Source organism: Diadema setosum, chromosome 12 (assembly GCF_964275005.1).
Source record: "Diadema setosum chromosome 12, eeDiaSeto1, whole genome shotgun sequence".
Taxonomy (NCBI): domain Eukaryota; kingdom Metazoa; phylum Echinodermata; class Echinoidea; order Diadematoida; family Diadematidae; genus Diadema; species Diadema setosum.
Genome location: NC_092696.1, coordinates 30,604,629 through 30,614,693, shown reverse-complemented (window position 1 = coordinate 30,614,693; position 10,065 = coordinate 30,604,629). Strand labels below are relative to the sequence as shown.

The 10,065-nt window shown below is 39.2% G+C and overlaps 1 pseudogene; it reads right to left on the bottom strand.

The window, feature by feature from the left end:
• Positions 1–4,423: 4,423 nt before the first annotated feature.
• On the bottom strand, positions 4,424–5,213 carry LOC140235969 (uncharacterized; annotated as a pseudogene).
• Between the last annotated feature and the right edge of the window lie 4,852 nt (positions 5,214–10,065).

Sequence of the window (10,065 nt, the reverse complement as noted above, 5' to 3'; positions counted from 1 at the left end):
TCCTTTTCAGGTCTACATTATATGGCGTATTAGAATCTGAAGTTTGAGGACATCACTCTGGTCTAATTTTACAATTCATGCCTCCCCCCCCCCCAAAAAAAAAAAAAAAAAAAACTACAAAAAAAAAAACTGTGTTTCAAAGAACCATAGATTGTAGAAAATCATAACAAGCAAATATCACAAACTAAGGCAAAATTACTTGCCAGGTACATGTTTATAATGTTTACATTTAGGCCTATAGCATGATATAACAATTTATGAATTCAGGTGCTGAGCATTAACGTTGCATAACAAATATGTTTTTGCTTGTTGTCTATCCAAATCAAAATTGCTGGTATGATATTCACGACAACATTATCAAACCTTATTGTTGTTCGTAACGCCTCGCCCTCAATTTAGACAATTTTTATGTGGGAGGAGGACCTTCCTCATTTAGATTTTAGCATTTATACTTTAAATAATTTTTTCCCATTGAGACTTCAAGGGTAGTCAGCGAAATAACATCACAGTAACCTGGACAGGTAAGGATATTCAAGATCACTATCAATAATTTAACACTGTAACACAGTTAACTATCTACATTAGATCTAGAAGAACTGTAGATAACTCCTGGAAGATTCAGAGTGAATAAGAGAGCTAATTTACCTGGGAAGAAGTGGGCCGTAGCATTACATACTTGAGCTCGTATTACAGGCAACAATAAAATTGTACAATATATTACCGTTTAGTGCGTTACAGATTCGATGCAAATGTGAGACGAGTTCATTTGACTCTAGTTCGAACCGCTTTCCCTATTCTTCACTTACACCGAATAATAGCTGTGGGACTGCAAACGTAGCGCACGAAGCTAGGACAGAGCCAAACTAAGTCATTGTGACCTGTTAGAGTACATATTTACACTCTTTGGATATTCTAATTCCTTATTCACAAATCTACATTCAATAAGGTGAAAAATTCGAATAATTTAACTGTCAATACAGAGCGATATGTAACTTTACCGATTTCATCTGTCTGGTTTCCGCTGCTCTGGGCGCAGCCATTTTGGACGAGCGCGTACGAGGACGTTTGACAGATAAGTGATTTTTGATGACATCCGGCGTGTACGCACGCGATAGTGCCACTTCGTGAAAATCCAGACCGACCCAGTCGGAGTTTTCACGAAGTGGCACAGTCGTTATTATTACGTAATTACTCGAGATTGAGGTTCAAAAATTTGTCAGGTTGTAGAACTCGGTATATACTATCATAATATGCAAAACTCTCAAAATCGAAAATTTACTCGATTTTGGCCGGTTGTGCCGGTTCGTGGATTCAGCGACAAATTGATGCATTAAATAAATGTGTTAAAGGTTTACTTACAAATGATGCTGCTTCCTTCAATAGACGAGGGTGAATACTATCGAGACCACTCGACATATTAACAGACAGAGTCATTAACTCTTTGAAAACAAATTCCTCAGTTATCTCCTTAAAATGAAACTGACTTCTTACAACAGGGGTAACTTTAACGCCCCTTTCCGAACTTATATCATTATCTCGTGCAAAATACTCATTAAACGCATTGGCAACATCAATATCATCCGTTAATATACCAGACTCAGTGCGTAAGCCTGTACAATTAGAGGCCTTAGTCTGTCCTGACAAACTTTTTAAAGTTTTCCATGTTCGCTTTGAATCACTTATATTCGCCCCAAATTGTGTAATATAATAATCTTTCTTAAGACGCTTACTCATATTATTAACTTTATTTCTCACTCGTTTAAACTCACACCAAAAATACATATCACCAGATTTAACAAACTTGCGTTTAAAATAATCACGTTGTCTTGATAACTGCAAAAATTCATCAGTCAACCATGGAACACTATTTACTCTTTTACGCACTGATACTAGTGGTGCATACTTATCACACAATTTTAGAAATGATCCTTTGAAATTATTCCACAAATAATTCACATCATTTATCTCATAATAATCTAATCCCAAAAAATTTTCACCAGCCTTAACAAATTCAGAAGCATCAAAATTTCTAAAACTCCTAAGTTTAGAAACCAAAGGCTTACACTTGACTCGTAGTCCTTTGAGGTTGACATACACAAGTGAGTGATCACTTAAGCCTATTGATGCTATGCCATAATCGGCTTGTGCCGAAAGGGTGGGTTGGGTGGTGGCGCGTCGCGTTAATGGGAACACCACCCTTCGTCCAAAGCCCCCCCGGTTTTGCCGAAAGGGTGCGTTGGGAGCGTTGGGTCGCGTCGCGTTGACTGGAACCCCACCCTTCGTCCAAAGCCCCCCCCCCCCCCCCCGGTTTTGCCGAAAGGGTGCGTTGGTACTTTTTCTCATGTAATATTAAAAGACGAGTTTTGAATTTATATTTAACCTTCAAACAACCATTTCAAAGAAACTATCGTCCGGCTCGGTTTACACTCTATTACCACTTGGTCTACAGCCAGTTGGTCTAATAGGCTGTTTGATATCAGTTGGTCTAATAACCAGTTGGTCTAGTCATCATTTTGTCCAATTACTGTTTGGTGTAATTGTTATTTGGTTTAATTACTATTTGGTCTACATTTGGTCTACTATTTCGTCTAATAATAGCCATTCGGTCTATTTTTGGTCTAACACCAATTTATATCATCAAATACCGATTTGGTCTATTATGAGTTGGTCTAATTCCATTTCGTCTAATCATCAAATGGTCTAAAATGAAACCAAATTTGTCCAATATAAATTTGGTGTACACATTAATTTTGGTCCATTGCCCAGTTGGTCTAGCCTCTGTCTATCATCATTTAATCTACACCCATTTAGTCTAATAACCATTGATCGTATTGTCATTTGGTCTAATAGCCAGCCTCCTGGTCTAATCAGGTACCATTTGGTCCATAATCGTTTCGTCTATATGACCAAATGGGCTATTGTTTTTTCTTTTTTTTTTTTTGGGGGGGGGGGTTTCTACGACTACGGACTACCCTCTGACCCTGCATTGAGGGAGAAAACAGATGTTCATACATATGAAATAAGATTAGGGTAAAGCTTAGGGTCCCTCGCCCCTCCCCCATGGTGCCAGACCAACTGGCTGTAGACCAAGTGGTAATAGAGTGTAAACCGATCCGGACGATAGCCTCTTTGAAATGGTTGTTTGAAGGTTGAATATAAATTCAAAACTCGTCTTTTAATATTACATGAGAAAAAGTACCAACGCACCCTTTCGGCAAAACCGGGGGGGGGGGGGGGGCTTTGGACGAAGGGTGGGGTTCCAGTCAACGCGACGCGACCCAACGCTCCCAACGCACCCTTTCAGCAAAACCGGGGGGGGGGGGGGCTTTGGACGAAGGGTGGTGTTCCCATTAACGCGACGCGCCACCACCCAACCCATCCTTTCGGCACAAGCCGCCATAATCTACCTCTTTCAGTAATGTTGATACAAAAATCAAATCAATACAGCTACTACTATGTGGAGTACAACGAGTTGCACCTTGTATCAACTGCTTCAGATTAAACATGGAACACATTGCCTTCAGCTTAGAGTGTAACGGATTATCACTCAAAACATTACAATTGAAATCACCGATTAAAATAAAATTCTGAGTTATCTCGCTAACTTTCTCAATATTGTTTTCCATACTTGTGAAAAAATCAGCCTTGGAAGATGGTGGTCGATACACAATACCAATCAACCAAGATGATGAATGCGGTACCCTAATTTCAATCCACATGACCTCAAGGTCACCACATTCAAGGTCACTTCTACGTGAATAAGAAATAGATGATTTAATGTAACAACCTATACCACCACCTTGACGGTTTCTGTCTTTTCTCTCAAAAGAATACCCACTGACCACTAAACTCAGACTGACACTTTCATCCAGCCAAGTTTCGGACACAGAAAATATATCTATCTTGTTGACAGCCAAATACTGTGTGATCTGATCGACCTTATTCCTCAAACTTCTCACATTCAAATGAGATATTACAAAACCATTTTTCATCCCTATTTTAACAGTACTATTTAACTCTTCCAACAATTTTTGATTATCATCATTAAGATCAGATCGGACTTCGTTTCTGGGAGAGACCGTTTCATGGTCGATATCAAACAGAGGTAATAGCTGTGAGTCACTATCATAATAATCCAAACTGTTATGAAATGGCAGTTCAGTGAATGTACATTTCTGGCAAATCCAGTCCACGTTACTTTCAAAGTCAGTAATGGGGACTCCACATTTGACGTGACACCACATTTGACACCCTGCACAGAGGGCAGCCTTCTGATTCACTCTAACTGAAAGATTACACATTAAACAAGGATATTTTATATTTGCCTGTTGAGAAATATTTGATTTATGTGCAATCATTAAAAATATATATATTTTGTATATTACTACACATTTAACATACAAAAGATACGTAACGATCAGTCTCACATATTTTCGATGTCCTGTGCAGATGAGATTCTGACTCGCTTGGCGTCTTTGTTGAGGGCGAAAATGATGCCGTCTTGTGTCCAGCAGGTCTTCGCCTTTCTGCTACTGACAAGCTTCCTGTAAAGTGCGGCTCGGCTAGCAGTTAGGTCCTCTCTGATGAAGATCTTGGGTCCTTGTATGTCCTTCAGTCGAGTGCGGGCTTTGTAGACATCGCTTCGCGCGTTGTAGCGGCTGAACTTGATGATAATCGCTCGAGGTCCCTTCCTTCTGGTTGCATCTGCGTACGATAGGGTTGGATCGTAAGGCGCGTTGCGATCATCGGCGGTGTTATCCTGCCATGGCCGTGGAGTTATACGGTGGCTGCGGTCGATCGCATGAGTTGAGTTTTTGGATGTCCCTCTGCATATCTGAGATTTTCTTTTTCATGGCGTCAAGCTCGTCAGCGTGCTTTTGAAGGTCCAAGGACACAGCATCATACACTTTGGACGTTACACGCTCTTCGAGCTTCGCAGCAATCACCTCAAAAACTTCGTTGGCAATCTGTTTGACAAGCTCCGGTGACCGCAGAGAATGCCCAATTTGGCGTTCAATGGCGTCTTTCAGCGTGCTGTCGAAGCTATGGCTGCTTGACTGACCAGCTGGAGTTGACTCCTCGTCTGAGCTCAAGTTCGATTCATCGGCCCCGGGCTCACCGGCGGGGGTCTTGTCCCTTCGCCGGTCATTCTCTGACAACTTGCCCCTTCTGGTCTTCCGAGAATTTTCTTGAGTTTTTCCACCTGCAGGCATGTCGGTTTTATGAAGAACCTATATTTCGCAGAAATGTGTCCTCATCCTTAGTATTCACAACAAAAATTTCCAGTTGAAATGTCCTCAGAAAGGTATAATTTATACTTGAACAAGACTTGACACACAACCGCACCCTTCAAGTTGATCCGCCATATGTATGGCGGCCATAATATAGTCCATATATATGTTATAGTCGCCCATAATATAACTTTCCTTATTTTCTTGTGTAATCGTGTTGAGGCATTCATCAAAATTTTCTAAAAACGTTTTGGTTTTATGATTTGGTGGCCTGTATATAACACCAATTATCTTATTTTTCATTTTATCATTGATGATTTCCACAAACAGGCTCTGTTTAACTTAAACTCTGTTGAATTTATCGATCTAGATTGTATTCTAAATGTGGTATAATAATGTTATATAGTCTTTACATTTATGATGTTTATCCATATTTGAGCTGCACAAATGAAATTCAAACTTCAAATTTCATATATCTTTTATTACTGTAAAGCAAATTAAACAAATGTGAAAACTTTTCACAACTTGTACGTAAATTCAATTTCAGTTTTCCCCAGTGTACAATGTAAGACAGTCTAATGTGTGATTAATTTGCTGTCATAATACATTGATTTGGCAGGGATCGTCGTAATGTACATAATTATTTATAACAATCTGTAACTATCCGAAAATATCCGCAACTCTCCGTAAATAGTCGCAACTCTCCGCAAGTGTTCCGAACTATTCGGAAGTTTATGCAATTTGAAAGAACAAAATTACGTGCCAATTCGTAAGAATATCCGCAAGTGGACGCAAGTATTGGCATTTGGTCGTATCTCTCCGTATCGCCCGCATATTTTTTCCCATATGTTTTGTAAAAATGCTCTGGTGACAACAAGGGATCCGCGGGTGTCCGCAGAAAAAAAAAAAAAAAAATGACTTATTTGGACGTAACGCGGGACGCAGAGCATTATGTGACTGGCAGGGCCTTACGTAGACACACGAATGCTCACACACAACACACATACGTAGGGCCTACATAGCCCACGAACACCAAACCCCTCAGATACTCATGCAGGCACAAAACTACGCCCACAAACATGCACCATCACATACCCTTTGATATACACATACGCCACTATATACCACATACACACTTACGCATACAGGCACACGTATACACACAGACAAACAAACCACTACCACTATACAACCACCACACATGCACAGTTTCTATATATTGTATTAATATACTCCAAACACACACACACACACAAATACGGAAACTCATAAACAAGTCACTTATTGTACGCACCTACAAATCATACACAGCACATACCATGCAGCTCACAACAAATACACACACACACACACACACACACACACACATACGCATAACTTACCAGTTATACCCATCCCACAAAAGCTTAACACCGGAGCAACCACCCCGAGCCCGGGGCGACAATCCTTGACGGGGCGACAATCCGTGTCGCAACAATTTTCTTGCCATCATGGATTGTCGCCATCGAGGTCAAAAACTGGGAACTGCACAAGCGTCACGGATTGTCGCCACACGACAATCCGTGACGGGGGCGACAATCCGTGTCGCAGCAGAGGGCAAGTGCGTGCGTGTTTGTTCAGCAATGTCTATTACATGTGAATCTTTAGTCGAGTGCGACGTTTTCACGCGCGGAGTGCGACCTTGAATATCAAATGTTTGAAACATTTTGTGATTGAGACTATCGAGTATCGACTTATCACAAACATTTTACGTAGTGAACTAGTGGTGTAATAGTGATGTGCATGACTATTATTATCACGACACGTCCTCTTCATATCGCCAGGCCATCACGTGGACCTGGAGAAGGTGGAGGTTCTAGACCGGGAACCTCGATACTTTAAAACGGGAATTAAAAAAGTAATCTACATCAGGGTCTACCAACCTTCTCTCAACAAAGACTGGGTGCGGTACAAACTTCCGAAAGTCTATGACCCGTTTATGAACCGTCACGTGAACAAGGCAAAGACTGGTCATTCTGCTGATGAAGGCTGTATAGCGCCAACAGCTGAAAATTTCGGAGTTAAATATTGTGTACTAAGATCAAAGGTTTAACACCAGTTTTAGCTTTTTCTTTTGCTTTTTTTTAAAGAGGATGATATAAGATACCAATGACTTTTTGCATAAAAAGACGATGAGATGCATGGACTAGAGATTACAACAGAGGGACTTATTGAAAAGCAGGAGCAGTGCTTTTAAGAATATGCTCTTCGAAGAGAAACAGTAAGTCTCCCAAATTACACAATTCGAATATTGTTTTTGCAGTAACTGAGAAATAGTGGAGGGAAAGAGGGAGACTAACATTGACCAACAAAGACTGTTGTGCCCGTTGTGAAATATCAATTGACTACATTACAACGTATGCCAAAAAGTATTATGAACCTGCATACAGGTAAGATTACCTTTTCGTAAAAATAATAATAATAATAATAATAAATAAAAAAAAAAATAAATAACTACTTTTCCAAGTTGATTTGAGACATCTTCAATACATGACGCAGTTCAGCATTTTTAGCGAAGAAAATAACAGAATCTTAATAACGTGCCATCTTCAAATTATCTGGTATGTTCTTTGTTCTCAGCTTGCGTTTGAAAAGTAAACATAATAAAGGGAAGAAAAGTATATCATTTATAATTGGCTATAGGCGGTTATACATCCAGGAATGCTGACGGATAATATTTTCGTTTTAAGCCGTGTATGTCTTGTGGGCAAGGGCGCCGGAAGTGGGGGGGGGGGGGGTTGCCCCCCCCCCACCCCATACGCTAGACATACATTATCTATACACCAATGTTTACTTATGAGGAAATTTAGTGTATATTGATGGTAGCCTCGCGTCCTCGAGTGTGCCCACTGAAACATAACCTTCAGTAAACCTTGCAATTTTCCTTCTCTGCTTTTTAGCAATATAAGAATAATTTTTATTGCTCGAACAATGCGATCACGTTCAAGATTTTAATGAATACATTTCAGGTGAATGGCAAAGTGAGAGTGGCTCACTCGCTCTGCTCGTACTTATAGTAAAATGAACAGTTTTCATAAGTTAGGATGATAGTCCTTCCCAGTTATTTTTTCACTATGTTCAATCTCTTGAAATTTGAATAAACTTGTTCTGTAAACGAGACTTTTATACTCTGATTTTACAAAAAGTCTCTACCGTGATACCCCCTACAACACCCTCATCCGCTCGGTCGCAACGCTACCTCCGCGAGGATCTCTCACCGTAACATAATGTACCCCAATATTTTATAATCGTACATCTGTACATTTCCTTGTTCTGGTAATGATTTTATTAACGTCAATATCTGATTGTTTATTCATTTTATTTCACTAAATTGATATTTCAGTAAACTATTTCTTTTCTTTCAAAAATTTGGCAATAGGGACTTGCAGGTCATGAACAACGAAATGGGCATAAATGAGGTCGACAAACTAAGTCAGCACAAGTTCCGATGCTAATTTAGATGTTCATTACTTTGCTAATTTAGATATTCATTACTTTGTGCACATTGTTAATTCCGAATTGAAAAAAGTGACCCAGTGGATAAGAGCTAATAAATTATCTCTTAATCTTTTAAAAACTAAATATATGTTATTTAGCAATTCTATAGAATGTTTGCGCAAAGATACTATTTTTGATGACACTCAATTAGAACGTGTATCTCATATAAAATTCTTTGGGATTACAGGGGACGATAAACTTTCATGGAGGCCACATATTATTAACATTAGTACAATAATATCACGTATTATTATCCATACAGAGGATTTTTAGAGCCCAAATACAAGTGTTATTTTGTCGACGCACCTCATAACCTCCAACCCACTTAAAAAGTTTGTTGAACTCGACCAATATTTTTTGCCGAGGCGACCAATATTTAAAATATTGGACGGCAAGAGGGGGATTCCCCAAAGTTTTTATAAACTGCACCGTGATTGGTTGAGATATATACGAGATGACCTGAAATAAGAAGTAAAAACGTCTGTGATTGGTCAATCACGAATTAACTAGAATATCGTTTCTTCTAAAATTCTGAGTCGGGAGTTTTATCCACTATGCCACAAAACCACCAAGAACCAACAAGTTAGCCTTTGCAAGTTACGAAAACATCAAAGTTATTTAGGCCTCTAAAAGTCCATTGTCTCCATTATGCAACATGTAATGTGCCATAAGGGTGACAATCACAATGCAGATGGAATTTCAGAAGAAAATAGAGGAAAAATCATGTCAAAGTATTATGCATGCCTGATACTGTATTTAGAATAGTGCCAGTGAGTGCAGCGTAGTTGAGAAAAGGGTTTTAATTATGAAACTAGTTATTAGCCATTTTCTGAAGAGGATATCCAGTCCAAATAGAAATTGTATAGTCTGATAAGAAAAAGTATTACGAGTTCAATGGCAAAATTGTGATCGATATCGCATGAAAAATAAGGAAGTTATGACATTTTGAAGTTTCGCTATTTTTTTAGGAAACAGTTCTTGAACGGTCAATATGAACATGCAAATGGCAAGGTGAGCATGTCATCCCCTCACATCTTGCCGTATAGGTTGTAAATAAAAATTGACATTTCCAGTTTTTCATTCATACGCAATTATGCTCGAGGCTCAAATCCTGATACATCTAACATCACTATTACGAAGTTATGCAACCAGAAATAACATCATATGTCAGACTTTAATGACAGAAACATTGAATTTTCTTAATGTTTTGCACACGATCAATGGAAAATTGTGAGGGTATGACATGGTCAGATCACTCGGGTGCATATTCTTATCCACTGTACATGGATGATTTGCA